This window comes from Python bivittatus, unplaced genomic scaffold (assembly GCF_059951505.1).
Source record: "Python bivittatus isolate LINGU-HERP-01145 unplaced genomic scaffold, Pbiv_v1 ctg000980_np1212, whole genome shotgun sequence".
Taxonomy (NCBI): domain Eukaryota; kingdom Metazoa; phylum Chordata; class Lepidosauria; order Squamata; family Pythonidae; genus Python; species Python bivittatus.
The window spans coordinates 9,227,789-9,250,522 of record NW_028277125.1 but is presented as its reverse complement, the minus strand read 5'-3'; positions in this window follow the sequence as shown (position 1 = coordinate 9,250,522).

Below are 22,734 nucleotides of genomic sequence, written 5' to 3'. Positions count from 1 at the left end.
TTTTATGGAGAAGGCAGCAATATTCCTTGAATAACAAAGAAAGGATTGACAGAAATGGAACCGGAATGAAACTGTTGGAAAACAGGAGGAAGGAATTAGCATGCTCAAGTAACTCCAAGATTTGTGGTGCTACGGTTTTTGTTTTGTCTTTTTAAGGCAAAACTAAGGGAGGGAAAACAACAGCAGCGACATTAGCAACCACCAGCTTAGAAACTTACTCAGAATATTGATGATCTGCTGAAGAAAAGAAAAAAATGGAGCCGAAGAGAGAATGGGATGCCCTGCTTGTAGATAAACCAGTCGGCTGGATTATGAACTGGAGTCACTCCGATTAGGAGGAAGAAAAAAAATCTGTTGGAGTCCCCACTTGTTATTTCTAGTAGTGAAATTCTGATTCGATCAGCTTGGAAATGAAATAGGGATAGGATCACCATGCAAAAGTGTAGAAGGTGATTCGTGCTCATGGGACATTCTAGGCACACAGAAATAAAGCTGCATTAGAAGATGGTGATATTTAAACTGAGCCATAAATGGCATCTGTGGAAAGAGGAGGGTCAAAAAAGGCAATATGGTGGCTCTGGTAGTGGAATTGAAGCCCTGCTCCTTTCGCATCTGCGTTGAAATGGCATGCGTGGGCAAAAGGTGTCTTGCCTTTTTTGACCTCTCCACTCTGGACACTGCTGTGCTGAACTTACAGAATGTTAATGACAGCTGAAACTACTGAGAAGGATAGAGCAGGGTCTACAGAGGGGTGGACAAATTTAGTGGGGCCACATCTGCTCTTTATTTGTAAAAATTATTTTCATACTCTGTGCAGGAAGGTCATGTCTAGTGATGAATGACATCAGAAGATATCAGGGCTGCAATATTTCTGCCTTTGGGGCAATTAAAAATGGTTGTGTGCACATTTTGCCTTGCAGAAGCTGAACAAGTCCATTTCCATTCTTTAACCACATTGTCATACAATTTTTAAAAACCCCACTGCTCAAAATCAGCTGTTTTTCCATCAAATGTTGACAGTCCAATCTTGGACTATTTGGGGACTACAAATTGGGGTCTGAGTAGAGATACAAATAGCCCTTGGGTCACAGATTTCTTGTCCCTGGTCTTCAGAAATGAGAAGTCAGATAATGAGGAGTTCTTTGCAGAACTAAATGCAGGGAGAAATCATGAGTGCCTTAACAAGCAACAAAACATCTGGCTGCATTTCAAGTATCTCCTTTTCAAGGGAAGCTACTAATCTATAAAAAGGAACACTTCAGAGAACTTTATCTTTGATTCATACAAAGAAATATTTGTAGCAGCTGCTTCTCATTTGGGCTGAACCACTTGGCAGTTGTTTCTTGGTCTTCTCGGTAGAAGTCTGACAGTCTCACTCCATTCCTCAATGTTTCAGTGTGGAGGGAAAGGCCTGAAATAGGCTTATATATGCATCCTCTGGAAGTGAGTCAAACTCTTCTGCTTGCTGAAGAATCCTGCTAAAGTAAGCAACTTTAAAATGAACTCCATTTCAACTCTACCACCTTAATACTAGGACGGAACTGGTGGAGGAGGAATGTGAGGAATAGGGTTTGTGTAAGTATCTATGTCCCTTTCTCAGTGCTGGACTTCACATGATTGACCTAGTATCCACCCTGAGCTTATGTGAATCTCTCAAATAAATTTATCACTGAGTGTTTGAGCTTTGTCTTAGTTGAAAGAAAAAGGGGGAGGGGACAGAAGAAAAATGAAAGGCAAGGAAGGAGAGGGAATTGACTTACCTTTACTCAAACAGTTAATAGGGACTATCCTGGAGAGGGAGGATTAAGCTTCAGGAAATATATTTCTGCAGCAAAATGGAGAAAAAGATCCAACTTCTCATGCTAATTGTATTTAAATAGAATAAGAAAGCATACATTGAACAAAACGTCATCAACAATGTTAGAATCTAGGTAATATTATAGGGAAATCCATAGGGCCCATCTATTTTATATATCTGTGATGCAATCAAAATCTCAAATTATAAGCATTTAATTTTCTGCTAAATCAAACAGCATGGCCATTAATTCACCATCTCCTTCCCCCCTACTGATTGCCCAATATATTTGTACACGTGAACCTGCTGTATATAATGTTAGCCATTCACCTATTTGTCTTGGTCAGTGTTTTTCAACCTTGGCAATTTGAAGACATGTGGACTTCAACTCCCAGAATTCCCCAGCCAGCCATGTTTTTAACCTTTTTTAAAAAGTCAAGATGGCAGCCGTAAGGTTGCAATTGAAGCTCTGCCTGTTTTTTCTGTGTGTCACATGTGCATTGTGGCCATGACCTTGAGTTCTTTGACCACACCCTAGAGACACCCTTGTTCCTAGCCTTGCTTCCTTAGATCCTCCTGAACAGAGAGCCTGATGATTCATCCTGGGACACTACAACCAGAACAGGTACTTTGCCATCATGCTAACAACGTTTATGGTGATTTGCATGTCATAATCCTCAGTTTTCCACTTTTAAAGGGATCAAAGAGAGAAATTGCTGTAAGTTTGTGCAGGAAAGGTGCAGTATCAATCAAATAGTAATATCCAGGTGCAGTATATATGCTTTCTAATGGTATGACCCTCTGTGAAATTCTGTTAGGTAAGACCTGTTATAAAATGTGAACAATGTGACTCCTGTTAATTTCAGTGGAGCTTCTTCTCAGCAGGAAGCCATGAACAATTAAGCTGCATGCAAATGCATTCAAAGATTATTTTAATACAAAATAGAAAAGGAAGGTGTCACTTTTCAGTGGAGAAACAATTGGATATTTAAATATTGCCTTTTCTCACCTCGCATTTTTCTACATAGCACTGAAATTGCCCCCATCCAAAATTGCTCTTCACTGTAAAATGCACCTAGTGGGATTTAAATATACGCATGTATTTGGAATATGTCATTTTGCCTTAACATGTTCAGTTGTTTTAAGAAAAACAAGCTAGTGAGAATTAAACATCTGTGGGTAGTTGTAGGGTTTTTTATTTTTTGTTTTTTGAAAAAAATTCTTAATGTATTTTAAATGTTCTACAAGTAGAGATGGAGATGTTTAAATGCCTGAATATAGGGTCAGGTGATATTGGAAAGGAATTATTCCTTCATTTCCTGATGGCCCACCTCCATGTCCTCTAGAACTTTACAGCCCAAATATGGTAGCCTTGCACTGATGGGAGACAAAAAAAATCTCCCCTGTGTAGGGAGCCTCATCTGCAGTGCTTCACAGAGAAGACTCTTGATCAACATCTGGTTGGAAGCCAGAGCTTTTCCCTTCCTGAGGACACAGAGCAGGCCCCAGGGAGCAAGCTGATAACCTTACATGATACATCCAATATATTCCTTCTTTCTACATTTCTATTTAACTTCCAAATTAACATCATCAGCTCAATTGTATTTAGATTTTGTACCAAAAAGTAGCCTATTGTGGTTCTATAGGGCCTAAATTATCTGTGCATCCATGGCTTTTGGTCTGAAAAAAAAGGAAGAGTTGACAAAAAATAGATCTTAGCTTTCTCCCAGGTTCCTAAGGAAATATTCTTCTCTGATGCTGCTGAGTGCCTAATGACATCTGGGAGTTCAACAGTCTTCTCTCCAAGATTATTAAAATGTATCACAACTGGCAGAAATACGCTGTCAGGCAAAACTCTTGAACTATATCCTCTTCTTGTTTCTCACTCAGCTGCCTAATGTCACCTCCTCAGTATTCTCAAGGCAGAGATCTAACTGTGTGGCTTTTTTTTAGCAATGTAAACTAGATTAGATCTAATAGTCTAAATCAAACACTGGACACCATTACTCCTCTTAGATTACAAATTTGCCTAAATTGATTGCATCCCATTTCCTAGTTTGAAAGTTAAGTTCTGCTCCAAAGAGACAATGGGAAGCTCAGTATGAATGGCATAGGTTGTGTGTCTATATGGCTTCCACATTTCCCATGACCCAGGTGCAGGTTGGGTTAGAGACATGATTCAGAGCCAAACAGTGTTGGTGTCACTACTGAAATGGTGGAGGGATCAGGGCCATTGCATCATCAAGTGAACCAGTAGGGTTCCTAGCAGTGTGCTTAGCACCATTGACCTGACTAGGTTCTCTCTAAGTATTATGGATACTTCACATTTTATTCCCAAACCTTTTAATGAGAACATCATACTAAAAGCTGCGCATACTACTTTGAAGTGAAAAGGAGTAATGCAAGAGGACATCGCAACTTGTTCCAGATTCTAACTAAAAAAACCCCTACCTACTATGGTACTTCTGAAATAACTTACTGTCATAATAAATGTATAATAGGAAAATCTTCAACTCTGAGTAGCAACTGTATTGTTCTCTGAATACTACTGTTTGATTATATAACATCAAGTCAACTTTTAGCATATGTAGTCCTTCTCCAAGATGATCTGTGTTCAACCTGGGTGTTCAGATCTTCCAGTCATGCTCATCACCACTGTAACTGAGTCCACACACCTTGCAACTGGTTATCCTCTTACCTTTTCTTCCACCTTTTTCAGCATTATGGACTTCTCAATGCTATTCCCAATATCTAAATTGCAGCAATGTAATGAGCCAAGCTAAATGATTAATCACAGTTTAACTTCAAAAATAATTGAAGTATATGGATGCTGCCAGCTGTTTTCTCTTTATAGCCTTGACGCAGACTTCTTCTCTATTCCTTCAGGGGTCCCATGCATTTCCCCATAGCTCACCTCCTTAACTCTAAGCTGTGATGTGGGACACCAATAGGTTAATAGATTGCTTTCTCAATGGTGGTGTACATGCATGTGCCTACTCATAGTTCACTGAGCAATGGTTTACTCAGCCCAACGTTCTGAGTTTGTACAACACACTAAATCATAATCTAACATTAGGGGGTGTTTGAGTAAATAAAGAATTATGTCTTTCCCTTTCTCTGTTTCAGAGAGCAAAAACTTACATTTGTGTTGGGAGAGCAAATTCAGAATGGATTTTATACTCATGCTAATTCATGCATGAACCACACAGTAGGCCAAGTCACTGCTTGGGAACCCTAAAATAGAAAGATCTGCAACACTTCATGTAGAAAGGAGCCCTTTTTTTTTTCCATCTGCCCCATTTTCTCCTCTTTTTGTTCTGTGCTAATACCTTAAAACCTCTGAAAATGGGGAAATAAGCATCTCAGCATTCCCTCACACGTGGGGAACTCAATTCCCAAGAAGCTGAGTAGTGTAAAGTCCCTGAAACAAATAGAGGTTGTGCAAGAGCACTACTTCGCATACCTGCTCTTGTGTCATTCCTTCTCATTTCAGTGGATCTCATCCAGGTGACCAGCTTCAAAAGCATCTCCTTGCTCTGCCTTTCATTTGATGCTAAAGCATGGAAGGAGTTAATCCATTAGCTGGCTGGTGAATAGCTGCAGTACCCAAGGATTGGGTGAAAAGCTGAGAGTGCTTAGGATCCTCCAGTTGACATGGCAGTACCTGCTCCCTCTTTTGACTGTTGCAAAATTCATTCCTGTCAGTTGCATTTCTCTTGTCCTTTTCTTGGTAGGTATCACAGGAGCGCCCAAGAATTCCAAAAACCCACCATTCTATTAGAACATTAAATCTTTTAGAAAAGGAAGTAGAAGATTCTCAATCTCTTACGTGGCATTTGGGTTATAATCAAGAAGAAATTATGACCTTGAAGCATTTTGATTTTTGTTTCTGAAAAGGGGAGCAATCTGGATGCATTCCAACTAAAATGAACCAGTCCCATGGGCGTCTCTGTATGTGTAGACTGGAGTTTCTGTGTGCAATTGATGATTTTAAAAATATGTTATACGCACACTGTAAGATAATTACTAGATTTGAAAGGCGTACTATTTAAAGTGTGCATTCTAATATCTTTAGCACTAGTTTTCTCCCTGCAGGCATATTGCCAAGGAGGTAGTATTCAAGGCTAAAGCCCTTACCTTTGTGTGGTTGCTAAAAAAGTATCAATTATTTAAAAAGTCCAACAATGTTCAGCCAATCAGATCTCTATTAACTGAACATTCCAACGACTCTTTCATAAAAGAGTGTGCAAGGGTGTTAATGGACTGTGTTGCCAAGCTTATTGTTGAAGGGGGGGGGAAGAGAGTAGCTCAAATCTATCTTTTTCTTTTAATTGGATATTTCAACATTGAATAGCATAGTTGATGGAGAACATTATAGCATGTTTTTGTGCTAGGGGCTTTTCCAAATCCTTTTCTATGCAACACCACAACAGTATATACCTACTGAGTGCACAACCTCTTCATCTTTTAAAGCTCACACCTAGCTTTGAAATCACTTAGGCTGAATTGCCCCATAAACATCAATAGGTTTACTGGAAGCCCCCATTTCTATTTAATCCTTTGCCATTCCATTCTCTACGGAGAGCACCTGAAGGAGTGCTTGTCCATATAATGAGGTCATTCCATGATCAGTGTGCATATAAGCAGCAGGGCGCTTGCTGTATCCATGTCAGGAAGGACCAGCTTTCAGAGCTGGAGGGAGCTAGCGTGTTTTGGTTTTCAGGCTAGGCCATCTGAACCCTGGGGTGCCGGGAAGAACATGAGCAACGTACCCTCCTTCAAAGATTTCCCATGGCTGAAGAGCTGTAACTATGCTGTGGAGGCAGACTGCTATAATTTCAACTCATAGGAACCCGTTTGAAATTGATCTGCCAGCTCTTTGTCTTTTTATGTCTCTGCCTGAATCTCTCTCCTTTATTCTGTGTTCTCCAGCTTTTGCTCTAGCAGGATTATGCGGGCTACAGTCTTTAGGATGTTTCTTACTGTGGCCAAATAGATTCACTGAATTCTTCAGGAGTTGGGTGGAAGCACTGGGGCTGATGAGATCGGTCAGCAAGTGAGAAGATCCAGGAAATAAAGTCAGCTGGCAAATTGCTGAAGATTGGGGGAGCAAGTGGTAATGACCACCACAAGTAGACTCTGCCTATTATGGACAACAAAGTTGTTTCTATGGGTTGCAGAGAGTTATATACAGTAAGCTGATGAATACCCAACCTATGTGGTGATTGTTCAAAGCCTTGTCCCTCAATGGATAAGGAACTTGACTAAAAATAACTTTTCTAGCCTTCAGTCCATGAATTCCAGTATTTGGAAAGTCAGAGTAGGATATTGACTCAGTCTCCTGCCTTCATCTCTGCAACACTCATATTTTTTGTTATTGTCTCTCATAGAAGAGTTAGAGCTGCATCCTACTTTTTCTTTAAAGCCTTTTAGGAAATCTGTTTGAGAGTCTGGATAAGAACAGCCTCTTCCAAGCATATAATGACATAATATGGTTAGTTGAAATGTAGGAACTATCTTCATGGGACTGGGATAATCCTAGAGAAAAGTGAATACCCCAAGATGCAAAGCTATGTGAAGCAGCTCTATGAAATATTGTTTATCCAGATGTGAACATTCCCCATTTGGGCACTGGATCCTAGCATCACAGGCACAGAAGGTTTGCACTTTTTAAAAAGTGAGGCAATATGTGTAGGAGAATCCATGTGGGTATCACTTAAAGTGAATCACACTTTTAGAGCTAGATATCCTAACTATCGCATCTTTTTGTCTGATGGATGGAGGGGACTGATTTGGGATGCATGACTAGAACTATTTTTTCTTCCCAATTCCTTTTCTCTTGCCCAATTCCTTTTTTTAAAAGACAGTTGCTTTCTGAGCTTGAGTGAACTTAAATAATAATGGGGAGAAAGAATCTGGTATTCTGTTTCCCATAGTGGCCACTCTGATGCCTCCTGGAAGACCTACAAGCTGGGCATGGGGACAGTGGTCCTCTCTTCTTATCTTTCTTTCTTTCTTTCCTTTAAGTCAGTGTTGACTCCTGGCAACTGCCTGGACAAGTCCCTGCAGTTTTCTTGGCAAGATTTTCAGAAGTGGTTTGCCATTGCCTCCTTCCCAGGGCTGAGAGAGAGAGACTGGCCCAAGGTCACCCAGCTGGCTTGGTGCCTCAGGCAGGACTAGAACTCACAATCTACCAGTTTCTGGCCTGGTGTCTTGACCACTACACCACGCTGGCTCTCCTTATGGTTCTGCCACCCAGTATTTGGAAGTAATCTGTCTTTATGTAGGAAGCATCTATCCATAATGACTAGAAGCACCATGTTAAACAGTATACATTAAACCAAATTACTAGATCTTATGATTATGTTGAGAACAGTGCAAAAACCTTACTGAAAACAATATCTCACTGCAACTTAATTCAGAAACAATGGGTGACTGTAACTAACGGGTGTCTGCAGGGAGGAGGTCAAAAAAGTCAAATGGCATGCAATCAAAACCCTACCCTTTTTTTCATGCTTTGCAAAGGATGCAACAAGGCCACCATCTTGACTTTTGTGACCCCCCGGGGACACCCCTGGTAACTAACCTATCATTAATATGCTTCCCAGGAACGGGACGTTTGCCTCTTCAATAATATGGAAATCCCCAACTTCTCTGAAGATCCCATTCCTCTTCTTAGACACTTAAGAATTAAAGCTTACGACATCACTCATTAATTCACAACTCTTATCCTCCAGATATAATCAACAGGATATATTTGTAGTCACTCTTCTTTGAGGCAGATGAATGGTGGCTTGAAAGTAGGTTTGACTATTCTTTCCTCTCCATTCATTCTTTCTTCACCTGTTCAGAACATTCGACAGTGTTGGCTTTAGTTCAGAAATATCCTACTGGTAATTACCCCACTTAGGTTTTTTGAGTGCCCAGTGGGGGTAGAGATCATAGCCACCGTTGCAAGGTGATCCTTTTCTTTCGAGGCTGTCAAGGCTGAGCAAAGAGATGACCGAATGACAGTAAGATTGCCTGGCACTGAAGATCTTTTAGGGTTTTTTTTTTTTAATGGGGGGGGGAATCTCCGTCTCTCCCCCCTCGCCTCTCCCTTATCTTCATCTTTGCTTACGGCAGATTAACTGTGAGTGCAGGAGAACATTTTAAACTTGTCCTCGCTTGCTTTTTCATGCTAAGGTATCGGGTTTGTTGTAGCAACCCATTTTTACTGAAGTCTTACTTTTGCAAACTGATTAGACAGATCACCCGGCATTTTTAAAAGGTCAAAACATTCCACTGACTGTATCTTTCTAGCTGATTTGTTTTTCTCTTTCCTTTCCCTTTAATGGTTCTAATGCTCATTTTACTTATTCAGAACATTAAAAGAGCAAATGGTTTATATGAGGTGTTGCTAATTACCTATATTACTGTACTACTGTGACAGATGTGAGCAAAAAAGAAGCTGAAAATGCCCACAGCTGTGCACTCCATGACACCAAGCTGAGATGCAGACAGAAGGCTAACAGATGTTCTGAACTGTCACTTTGCCTAAAATTCTTTCTCTCTTTTTCCTGCTCCTTATTTTAATATGTATGTATTGCTTTTCAGTTTAGAATCATAAAAACACAATATAAGCAATCAATAAAAGCAGAATGGATGCAGGAAAAATAAACCAAAATTCATGCAAATAACAAATGCTGTTTTTAAAGAAGAAAGAAATGTAAAGCAGCAATGTTGAAAAGCCTAGCAATTTATGCCAAATGTTTGGCAGAAAATAAAAGTTTTGACAGCCCCCTTAGAGACAGATAAGGAGGGTGCCAAGCACATCCCTTGACAGGGCAGCTTTTGGGAATGAAATGCACCCCGTGGCTTTACCATCCAAAACAGATGAACACAACACATACCAGCAGCTGATCCCAGAAAGAACTGGGTTTGGGTTTCATAGAGTGAAGGTAATCCTTTAATTTAACAGAGTCTAAACTATTTGAACACAGAGCTATCCACTGAATTCAACTTTCGTTTTCAAAGATCTCCTGGGATAATGCTTGCTGAAATCATGCATTGTCTTTTTGAAACTTGCCTTAACAACTACAATAAAATGAGTGCTAGTTTTTACATTTTGCCACGGAGTCGTGAAAATTCTACGACAGAATACAGCGGAAAGAATCAGAAGACAGGGCTAGAGAGAGACCGTGGCAGAACAAATATCTAATATCGCTGTTGATTCGTTGTAAATGGACTATTTTTTTAAAACCAGGAGGCATTAAAAAAAACAGAAAACACTGGAAAATGGAAATAGAATACCTCGTTAAATATCTTGGGCAAATATTTTGAATTTTATATTTGGCTAGAGCAGAGCAACAGCCTAGTCTGGCACATTAAATATAGCACTGACATTGATTACGCTGTGGGTTTCCATGTTCATCATAATAGATCTTTTTAAAAAGAAGGTAAATGAAACTGTGACTCCTGTGTTCCACTTGAGTTTTCTAATTTATCTTTCATTTAAAAAAAAAAAAGTAACATAGAGCAATGAGAGGAAAAAAGAATCTGCATTCCTGTTGTACAGAAGTTTTAATGGCTCAAACATTAAGTTTGGGGTAATCAGCATTTGGCCTCTTCTGTTCCTTCATTCTGTTAAGAAACATGGCTCCAAACTGGGTTTGTTTTTTTGCTGGGTTTGTTTCTAAATTACTCCCCACACTTAATTACAACGATGAGAGAGATGCCTTATTCCTCTTTGTTATAGGCTAAGCTCTCAATAATCCCAAACAAAAGAGCCAGTTCTGGAAGATATAGGATTTGCTAGCAGGATTATGGTCTCATAGATAACGATGTGCAGTCAGCAGAAGCAAAGCTTTATTTTAATTCAAATAAGCCAATAAACAAACCTCTGACAAGAGTAACCGGTTTCTGTTGCTACATTGGCAGCTGAATGATAGAAAATCTATTATACCCTGTTTGCAGTACGTTTAATTTAATAGAGATACAAATTAGACCTCTGCAGGACCTGAGCTTTTAATAACTATAGCTATCATAGCATTTTAATAACTGTCCCTATCAGCTGGTATGTTCTGCATTTGGGTCTGGGTTTGAACATGTTCACACATGAATTTAAATGCACCGCTATAAGTAGACTTTCGCTGATTCATATAATTTGAGCAAGGCGGCTGATGTAACATCCTTCCAATTCTTTTCTCCTGAAAGAGAGAAAGATCAGAAAATCAATTATCGAGTTCTTCTGGATCATAAAGAATCATTGGAATTCAAGGACCCCTGAATTTGCTCCTGTCATTTTTCAGTGAACTCAGTGAATAGTCTTCATGCCTGTATGCCAAAATCCAGTGTATTTTTATTCTTTGAGAGTGCTTGAAATCAACAAAGGAGGATGGTCTTAAAATGAGCGTGAAGATGAGACTGGAGTGCAGGGGGGGGCAGGATTCGGTTTGATGGAAGAAGTAATTGAAACAAATTAACTGCAAGGCCAAGGAAACTCATGGTCCAGAACATTTCCTCTTGAGTTTTCTCTTTCATCCTGTGGTATCTAAAGAGGATTGCTAGACAACTGAAAACTATTAACTGTTAAAATTGTAGTGAGTCATGCTCAACCGTTTCAAAGTATATACATACATATAACTTATATTGCCCAACCCAACTTAAAATTAGGGATCGATCTAAATCCAGTCTGTGTAAATTATGCAGGTACTGACGCATGATTCCTTTCTGCAAATTCCCTACTAATTGGGGGGGAAAAAAGTGTTTCTTGTCATAGGCAGCTTTTCCCAAACACTTGAACAGCTTTTTCATAGCTTTCTGTAATATAATTATTTTTTAGATGACAGATGCTAGGACAATCCATGGATTACCACCTTTTTATACCATAATAGACTTCATTTTGGCAGATCACATTATTTTAATCAGAAAGAAATCCCTGAGAGACATCTTTTACCTGTATTTAAAACACAAGCAATTTCCCTCAACGGACATGTGTTTGCAGATATGTGGTTCTTGGCTGTATAAGACAGCAAATTTATTTATTTGTTTATTTATTTGGTCAAGTATAATCATACCAAGTATAATTTTTAAAATTGATTTTAAGAATTATAAATCACCTTTCAATAAAATAAGCAGGGTGCCATATCATTTAACATCAGTCAGGAACCCCTGAAAGTTAATATTATTAACAATATTCTCATCGTGCTGCAGCATATACTTTTTTAAATGAAATTTCATTTTGATGTGAACATCCAACTTCAGCATGGAAGTTTTGATTAGTACAAAATGCAGGAAGATCAGAAGAGGTCAGAAAGTATCGTTCCAATCTTTCAATTAACTCCCAGTCTTCTTTTTAAAAGTGCTCATTTTTAGAGCAATAAATGATTGATTTGAAGGATTGGCTTGACCCAAATAATCCTTCTGATTGTACACTAAGATATATGTTAGTGCAATGTTTCTCAACCTTAGCAACTTTAAGATGGGTGGACTTCAACTCCCAAAATTCCCCAGCCAGCATGGCTGGCTGGAGAATTCTGGGAGTTGAAGTCCACCCATCTTAAAGTTGTCAAGGTTGAGAAACACTGTTCTAGTCTTAACATCAGATTACAGGCTTGTTTGTATTCCTTTATTTAATCTGTTTATTTATTCCCAACACTTTTATTTTAAGAGAATGAACCTGTAAAGGGTCACAGTCAAAAACATAAATTTAGAATCACTAAATGATTGAGGTATTTTTTGTTTCTGTTTTTGTTTTGTTTTTTGGGGTTTTTTTGCTCAGTAAGAGCACTCTGACAAATTCAGTATCCCACTGACAACAAACCGGCTGAGACTGAAGGAGGAACAATGTTTATCACCAGTCTGCCATTAGGAAAAAAAAATACATTCCAGAGCAGAGAACTGCATCGTAAGTCAGGTGTCAAATTTTCATTTCATGGAGTCTTTGCTCATTAAAACCTTGATGACTGCTGGTTTAATCAGATGAACCAGGTGAAGCCAAAACTGGCACATAGCTGTCCCGTATTCATCTAAATTCTGATCATGAAGACTGTAGAGCTTCATAAGAGATTATATGTTAAAATAAGACTATTAAAAAGTAGTTTTTAAAAAAATACAAGTCAAGCCTTAATTGCCAAATAAAAATGCTTTTACCTGGCATTGAAAATTAGTAAGAGAGGTAAACAAATAAGCTTGGTGGGAAAGGTATTCCCTGGACCATATACAAAAAGTTATGTTAAAATCAACCTAGCATAAGAAACGAATCGTGTCTACAACAAGTCTTAATTAGCAAGGCTCAGTGCTTCGAGGAACTGGATAAAAGCTAAGGTAGGGAAAGTAGGATAAATAGAGCCTGGATAATTTTGATTTTAAAGATCAAAGCCAACAACTTGAACTGCTCTAAAAGTCAAACTGTTTCATTCAGAGCTTCTATTACCTACTTTTATTTAAATGTATCTGAAGTACTGTTCTGTAGGTTCAGTGAGTTTTTGTATGCGTGTGTCAATAACTCTGCTATTTTAAAAGAATGATAACGGATTTTATAATCTCACCAGTGCTTACCTGATCCCATTCAAGGGCAGTCCTGCCTAATAACAATATAATAACCTTAACAGGAAGACTCCAAGCTTGGATGTTTATGTCCAAACTTGATAGTCCAGCAGTGAATACAACTAGGGAAGGGGGGGTGTTACTCAAAGGTGGAAAAAGATACACTAAGTTACAGCTGCACATGAGATTCCAGGTGCAAATTGAAGTTTGGAGGGGCCCTTGAGCAAACCTATTTCTTTAGGAAGCATATGTTCAAGGTGGGATGGGCAATCTTGTCCAGAAATTGGGCCACATTTCCTCTTTCTGCTCAGCCAGAGGACTTGGTTGGTGACATTGTGTATATTCACCAGCTGGGGTTTCTTTTCCTTCTTTGAAGTGGACTTTGAGGGATTTTAAATGACCAAATTGATGCTTTAAAGTCCATAAGGGTTTAAGATGCCCATTTTCTTAACTTGCAGAATTTTCAGAGTTCTAAAGAGAGTAATGATTATCTTAAAATCTGTGCAAACAATAACAAATGGGTCTGCAACTTTTAGTCCCATTCATTCTGAAATTTTGGGGAGACTCTCAGGGCCTTAAATGAGATTCTGGCAGACTGTATTTGGGCCACAGATGGTCCACCCTAATGTAGGGCATGAGTTTCCTCAGCTGTTGTGTCCTGTATCACCATCATTTGTGCTCATCTGGCTGAATTAAACTTAAAATATATCCCTGGAGCCTATCTTCACATGGCATAATGTAACAGGCAGAAGGAATGACCTTGAGGAATAGGGGAAAGAGCTGCAACCAAGACCATGGTCAGATAAAAGAAACCTGAGTCCAGAGCAGAAATGTAATTTGAGAAAGCGTCTCAGACATGACCATCCCTAGTTCTCATGAAGACAAAGGGAGGGAGGGGGAAGCACTTTCAGACTTGCAAGATTCTGTTAATATAGCCTTATAATAAAAGTAATATTAGCTTGCATGTCTTTGATTTCCAAGTTTGGTGTACCATGAAGGGTAAACCAACTAAACCACAAGCTAACAAACCATATTTTAGCTTGCTTGTTTATTTATTTAAACAGATTTATATAGCTGCCCATCTAACCAGGAAACTTGGTGTATCAGTCAACTCCCACCCATGGAATTAATTTATGGTTCAGACTTTTATGCAAACTGGGTTAATTAAGATAACTGTAATTCAGTTAACCACAAATAAATATTTCATTGGAAAACAATAGCATACTGCTTAATCTTCATGTTCATTCAAGGAAACTGCTGCAACATGTAGATCAGTTTAAAGAGAGAGAGAGTGCGCACTTCAATTGAATGTAGCAATCGTGTATGGGTGGCATTTCCCATACTTGAAGAGCTATCACCTTAAAGAAAATTCTTCCTGGACCTTAGTCAGAGTTTGAGTCAGGCTAAGTTCTTATTGGATATTCCTGAGACCATATTGTGATTCCTGCAGACAGCTTGGTTTCTGGAAGCCTGTTAATATCAGAAGGAAGTTACTATCCAAAGGCCTTTTCTCTAGTTCCCTGTAGAAAGATTATCATCAGGTTCATTGTAGCCGTTCTGTTTTTAGTCTAGGGCTATGTTCACATGCACATTTAAGCCAGTTATTGTATATTGTACATTTCCAGGTTCACACAACACACAGAAGATACCCAACCAATGTTACCACTAAGGAAACTCAACATGGTGTGCAAATACAGTATATTAGATTTTTACCTTTCTTGGTTAAGAAGGCTCTTTGAATGCAGCCTATGACAACTGGGAGGAAGCTGACTAGAGTATATTTATCCTGTTGCTCCTCTTGATTTTTTACCTTTTATTTTTTTTCTTTGACATTTTAAAACTTCTTAAAATCGGATATTAACATGTTTATATGAGTAGATTTGAGGATTTGCCATTTCTAAGAGAGAAAATTAACCCAGCATTTTTAAAAATAACAGATATTCATCTGAATTCTGCAAGTGTCCTATTCAATCAGAATATTCTGGGCCACTACAGTGAAGTTATGTTTACTTTGGAACAGATCATTATTGTCAACAGTAATGAAATCAGGAGGAGGAGAGCAGGTAACTGTATCAAACCACAAAAAGGAACACACACACACACACACACCAGTCTGGCAACAACCCCTGTGCATTCCTGCTATAGCTTAATTATGCTAAATACACAAAGGAAGGGAAGGCCCAGGTAGAACTTAGCCACGCCAGGATCACACTCTCTCTCCCCGTTTTTTCAGCCTTGAGGAATTGCTAGTTGAGGGCTGCTCCTTGCTTGTTAACTGGAGAGAGGAAAACAGGGTCTCTCCCTCTCTCACACACACGCAAACACACCAGATAAGCATCTTCACAAGCAACCAATTGGTTTAAGGATAACTAGGGTTCTTGCTTTATGGATGTCTGGCTCACAAACAGTTCAATAGATCATCTAGAAGTCAACTCACCTTCTAGTTGAGTTTGACTCTTGGTGACTTCTAGGATATGTCCATGTAATTTTCTTGGCAACACTATGGAAAGCCTTTGCCACTACTTTCTTCTGAAGGGTTTTTCCAACTCCCCAGTCTAGCCTATAGCCTAGGGATTTTCTGGAGATCTGTGAAATCCTTTATGATCTTAGAGGGGTACCACACCACTGTCCTCTGTTTGCTGTCCAGAAGCCTCCCGTTTTGAAATATTCATTGCACTCACCTGCTGTGAGGGTAGGACGCTCCTCCCCCTTTTTTCCCCAGTGTAAATCCTAACCTGAAATCCACAGCTTTCTCTCACTGCAATATTGTATCAGAAGCAAAAAAAAGAAGGAAAGTACTCACTGAGTGTAAGCAGTAGCCCATTTCAGGAGAAAAATAGGATTGCTAGGGAGAAAAAAAAAATCGCTAAAAGAGATCAATATCTATCTGAGGATACATTTCAAAACCATAGGCCCAAATTTTGCCATATTTTCACACCCAAAGAAGAGTTTATGTATTAGATCTATATTGACCAGACATGGAGGGTAGCCCCAAAGATTGTTGTGCTTTGATGGAAGCAGAATCATGGATTGAAGAAGTCTTCACTTTCTCTGCCTTTGAGTTGACTCTTTATCAATATCACAATATTATTCCCTATGCTAGGTTTAATGTGTTGTTTAAATAAATAAATTGCACGTACGCCTTCATCTTTAAAATGAGATGTGATCTTCATACCTACTTTTATTTTTCTTTCTTGGTTTTGTATATATTGTTCTGTATTTTGTAGTAGCCTTTCTTTTTCTATCCTTATTATAACAATACAATTTTCTAAAAAAATTAAAAATGCATCACAAGTACACAAATGAGTACCTTAAGCTTTTTTGTTGTTGTTGTTCTACAGTGACAAAACTTGTAACCCGGCCAGATATGTGGAGATGTGGAGCAAATCCTATTTTCCATGTCCTTTTTCCTTATTGTGTTGTTTTCCCTGCCAAATTTTAGATTTTCCTTTTGTACTAGGAAGGACAGAGTTATAGTAGGCCAGAATTACAATAGAATGTCCAGCTGGACTTCAGTTTTCAGAAAACATACATAAGTAGGCACACTCCCTTTGTTACTAGAAAGTAATCCCATTTAACAATAGAATTTAGTACTGAAGCAAAATACATTTTCTGAGTAAACATTCTGAATAGTACAATAATAGGAATTTTATACAGAGACTTACAAAGGCCTTAATGTAAAGAACTAGCTTTTGTTATTAGAAATTTCTAAGACTTGCAACCAAAAAATTACAATATTTAGTGTTTGAGTTTGGAGTTGGCCAGCCAGCCTCATCCTTTTCTAGACAACTATATTCCATCCTTCTAGCCCATCAGTTGGTCATTATTTCATGTTCTGTTGCCACTATGTTATTTTTGGAGTTTCATCTTCCCCGTGGAGACGGGGGTTGCTATATTCTCATTTCGTTTCATTTCATTGACTTCTGCAGACTTTCTTGTTCCAAATTTATGGAATAAGAGATAATTGAAACTTGAAAGCATCATCTTGTTTCACTACCCATTTAAACAAAGAATGGATTTCAGGGTTTTTTTTAATCTGTGGACAAGCAGCACACTCCAGTTCTTGTTCCTTTATTTCCATGGACCTTTTGCAGAAGTCCCCTACGGCTTGTGGCCATTATATTTAAGATTGTGCTATAACTAGCTGAATTATTAATTGGATTAATTTGGGGGCACAGGAAGTTGTAAAGGAGTTAATATAGAGAGAATTCTATATCCCATTCTCTTATCTCCTCAGGGTGGAGGATTTCCTGACTACACCGCTCTCAAGGTATTTTTGGCATTATAGCAACTGGTGACAAGGAATTCTGTAGCAAAGAGTTATTTTCTCCTTATAATACAAATTAGAGAGTTCTCAGAAGTCAGGATAAGGCTTGCAAACTTCCCTTTTTCTGAACCAGGAATTGCACCTGGGACAAACACAAATCTGTTCCGTCAGTCCTTTGGTTGTATTGAAGCTACTTTGGATCACATTTTCTTCCCTGAACAGATTCCCCAGTCCATAATAAAGGAAAAATTATTTCAGCGGTTCCTACCTGGGTTAGTGCTTTAACTCTTTAATGTCTGGAAAAAGCAGAGAGCAGATTTAGTCACTTTCTGACTAAAAGATATGCCTTTTTACCACTTTCTCTGTGGCTTAGAATAGGCGTGGAGACAATTCTAACCAAGCATCTATCTTAAGGGGAGCTCAAAGTAATAATAATTTATATAAGGTAAAATGAGGCTTGGAGACATGTGATTGACCTCTTAAGTGTGTATCAGGGAGAAAACAGTAGAAATGCTCCATTATTGTATTAACTTTTACCTGCTCTGGAAGGCTGTCGCTATATAAGATAGATGTAGATGCTGAGATAGAAATTGCCAGACTTCTGATTTTGGAAGCTAGTTTTTGGTTTACATTAGCCTTAGGTGTGGTGAGGACAGTAACACAAGTAGGATAAAGAATAAATGTACTGGGGAGGATCCAGTTTAATTGGCATTAGATTACAGATGTCAACTATAATGATTTCTCTACTGAACAACATGTATGTGGATACAGGTGACACATTTAAGGGAAGAATTTCAAGGGGAAAATAAGCATATGTAGAAGTGTGGTAAAATCCACAATTTGCAGGAGTTATTTGTTAAAATGTTGACCCCCCCTCCCCAATAAATCTTAACAGAGGATCCAAGTGCATTCTGAGGATCTCACACTTTTGAATTCAAATTGGTTGATTCAGTCATTGGTTCTGTATATAGTTTTCTGGGAATCATTTATAGAAATGCATTGGAAGGAAACACATATTTGGCACTCCATTAATACTTTGGCTATGAATAGGAGGAAGCAATCAAAAAGCAAAATCTCTGTTAATGGGGGTAGGAAAAAAAAGCCATTTCAGGTAAGTGTTAGAATAGCTATCACTACGAGTGTTACTTCATGCACAAAACCTTACAGTGCTTTTTGATTCCTGCAGCTTTATAACACAAGTATGCTTTTTGTGAAGAGAGAGAATTTCAGAACTTTCAAAGGATTCCCATTGTCTGAGCAAGCCCTACAACAACCTTGTAAGGAAGGCTGTTCCTGTTATTATCCCAGATTGTAGGTGCAGAGCTGAGCCTTAAACATCCAGAGCTCGCTTGGAGTAGCCACTTTACGTAGTAAAGTCTACGTTTGGCCAAGAGGCTCAGTTGCATTACTAATGCCTCATTTTCTCTCTGGCATTTGTACTAATCCGAGTGGCATAAATTGGTCGGGGGGGGGGGGAGAGATTTTCAGCCTCTGATTTCAAGATGCCAAAATGCTATTAAGGTGGGATAGAAGGCGTGTGAGAAAGCAATTGTTTGTTTGGGAAGACAGGGTTCCTGCTAGTGCAAAACACACTAAGCTTGATATGAAGAAGCCCTGATTTTTGCTACTACAAAAATTACTTTTCTGCAATTGCCAGTTTACGAGGCATATAAATACGAACGTTATTCGTGCGGGAAAACCTCACTTTTCCCATGTTCTGGCTCCTAACCGGAGTTTCTGGGGAAGCAACGTTGCTAGAGGTTTTGTCCCGAGAAGGAGGGCAAGGCGGATTCTTTCCGACGGGGGAGGGCTATTTGCAAGCTGGGAGGCGGGAGAACGAATCCCCCGGGACGCTCCTCGTGCTCAGACAGCGCTTCGCAAACCGGGATCGCGCAGGAGAGGTTTCCGGTGGATTGGGCCCTTGCGCTTGTTCCTCCTCGGCTCTACCCACGTTCCGGATCCTCCCCCCGCCTGCCCGTTCGATCTGCACGGGCGAAATGCGTCCCTGGCTTGGCTCCGCGGCCCTCCGCTCCCTTGCGTGAGCAACGCAAGGGAATGAGATCCTACGAGCGTCTGCTCAAAAGGAAGCCGCCTTTATTGCCCCGGGCCCGCTAATTGCTGGAAGGATTGCAGATTTTTCCAGAGGCTCCAGTCGGACTCCCCGCCCTTTACTTTTGCCTTGCTAAATACTCGGCGGGTGTATGGAAGCGCAACTACCATACACAGGACGCGCCGAAGCCCCCTCCCAAGGAAACGACCTCTCTATCGGCGGGACCTCGGGAAAGACGCGGGTGGGGGTGTCTCCTGTCTCGTCTGAATCTTCCGGCGGGCCCGCGCTTTGTTAGGGCTGCAAGGCTGAACCTCTGAGCCGGGCACGAATGTCGGGGGAGAACCGACTGGCACTTGAAGCGGGGTGTAACATTCCTTGCCGTGGCGAGGCGAGGGCCTTGTCCCCTGATATGGGCCATTCTCTTCCGGGAAGGCTACCCTCCCGCCCCCGCCCCCGCCCCCCCAGCAACACTTGGCTTCTTTAGCCCTGAACTTTGCTCTTCACTAGGCTGCGTGCCGGGACGGGGGCTGGCGTGGGAAAGACTTTCAGCCCGGCCGGCCGGCACCACAAAGTTTCTTGCCAAAACGTTTCCCTTTGATTGCTGAATTGAGTGTTGGATCGAGGCGCTCCGCTACAGGAGAGGGAGGGGGCTGCCGAAGAACAGCAATTTGGAAAATAAGTGGGGAGGTGGGGACCCTGCAGTAGCGACTTGGGGGCTGCGAAGGAAAGCCGTAGTTTGGCAGCACAACTATTCTGGGGGACTGTTTGATCCTCCAATCCGCGCGGGGCCCTGCGCCTTCTCAAAGTTTGGGGGTCCTTCAAGACCCGCGGGTGGCAAGCGATCCAGATCTACTCCGCCGGGTTCTGAATCGACCAGGTCATTCCAACCTAGCGGGAAGATCAGGAAACCTGGAGGTAGAAAGCCCCGTTTGTCCTCTCCGTTCAGACGTTCAGGCACACAGAGGCGCCAAGCTGTGGGCTGTTATTCGAGAAGGCGCATCTCAGCCTTCTTGCTCGAGCGCCCGCGACGAAAGACGCCCCCTCTTCAAATTGGGGGTCTTAGTAACCCTGTTTCCTATCGAGGGTCATTGACAAAACAAATACACCAGAACGCCTTTTGAATGCTTAGCGTCGGAGGGGGCAGGCGCCTTCATTTCTCGCAGAATTATTCCGCGCGTTTCTGAAGTTCAAAATCCACCTTCGCTCGCCGGGAATTAGGCTGCGCCAGGCCCTTTGGCAAAAGTCGTTTCGGCTGTAACTTGGAGGCTCCTGCAGCCGAAGATTTAACCGGAACGAATATAAAGGTGTGCCCCAAATGGACATGATAAAGTCATATTCCCTGTTTACGACCCAGTGAAGGAAACGCACTTGCAAGATCAGCCGCGGATTGGCGGCGCAGATTCCTTCTCTAGCGACGTTTGCTCAGGAAAGCGCTGGGTGAAAAGCGAGGGGCTAAGCGAGTGCTTGGGCTTAGCACATTAAGCTGTTAAGCTCCCGTCCTAACCTCGTTCTTGCACCCTGATCCTCGGTGGCGGGATTTACACCAACCCAACCCACCACTGCGTGCTCTGGCCAGTTTCGAGGTCCCTCCGGGGCGACATCCGCGAAGCCAGCCCAGCGACGAGGGGCGCGCCTCAAATAAGGCTCTTAAACAACTTTCCCTCCACGGATGTTTAGGTTCGGGGTTTTTTTCCGCGTCATCCAAGCGTCACTGTGCCGATTTAACGGTAATGGTGACAGCTTTTCTATCGCCGCCACGGCGGAGGGAAAACGCCAGGAAAGGGTCCCTAACGGCGGCTCAGAGGGCTTCGTGTCATCATTTCTGTTTAACCGAGTGATCCGAAATCAAGAATCCAAGCAGACCAGGGTGGGCCAAATGGGATGGGAGGGGGGAGAGCCGTTAAAACACAGGCTATGGTGTGGAAGGGGAGTGGAATAATCGCGGCCTGGCCTCGGGGAATCAAACTTGACCCCTTTCCTCCTTCTCCCCCCCCCCCCAGCGCCTTTAAAAAAAATTCCATATACGTAAGTGGGGGCTATAAAGATAACATGTCCTGGGCACTTTCCCTCCAGCCAACCAAGCCTTAGACCTGAACTTGGCATTTCGTCCAGTTCATTTCAACGGGCAGCAAAAACGATTGTCTTTATATCGCTGGCCTAAGAAGCTTGTGGACCGAGCTGCAAGCAGTGGTCTGGGGGCAGGCAGGCCACCTTACCGAATATCATCCCCATCCCCTGTGCCTTCCCCACGAACTCCTGTCCTTGTGTTCGGGCATCCACTGCTTCTCCTGAAATAGCCTCGGAAAAGGGTCGGGCCAGACGAACCAAGTACTGGAGGGTGGGGAGGGGGGCTGATCTCTGGGCCGGTCCCGCAGGATCTGGCTTTGTCACGCGTCAGCTTAATTCTCCTATAATTCCTTATGGGTGACCTGAAAGTTTAAACCGGGTCGGTGAGTCTCGAAAGCAAGGAAGGCGGAAGCCTTCGCTTGAGTGGGTGGGTCGGATGGGAGCTCATTGAAGGGGGAGATCCCCCCCCCCCGTCCTTCCCAAAAGGCGGTCTGGGGCTAGGCCACCCTGGGACTGGGTTACAGAGGCCGCAAGAGGAGAATAGGGACGCCCGTTCCTTCCTTCCTTCCTTCCTGGAGGACGGCAGACGAGTCCGGCGGCCAGCAGAACAGCAGCCCCGCGGCGAGTTATTGTCTTGCGCTCTCCTCCGCTGGGGCGAGGGCGCCTCCCTCCCGGGGCCGAGGTCGTTCGTAAACTCTGCTTTCCAAAAGGTCGGGGTAGGGGGAGCGAGGGCAAGCTGGCGCTACTTCACCGGGTGTGGCACCTTTTCCAGGAGTGGAAGAAAGGGTTTCCCCGCCGCCCCGTCGAAAATGGGATCTTTCCCTGCCTGAGTGAATGTTCCTGATTGATTCTGGACGGAGCACAAGCCTGGGTGGGTGTGGAGGACTCGCCAGCGAGATCATCACAATAAAGTCAAGCTAGAACCGTATCGCAATCTTGACTTTGGGACTAGGTGGAAACTGAATTAAAACTTCCTTCCATCTGAAGGAGAGATGCTAGCCCCAGATGAGTTCCCCCCTTGTTGCT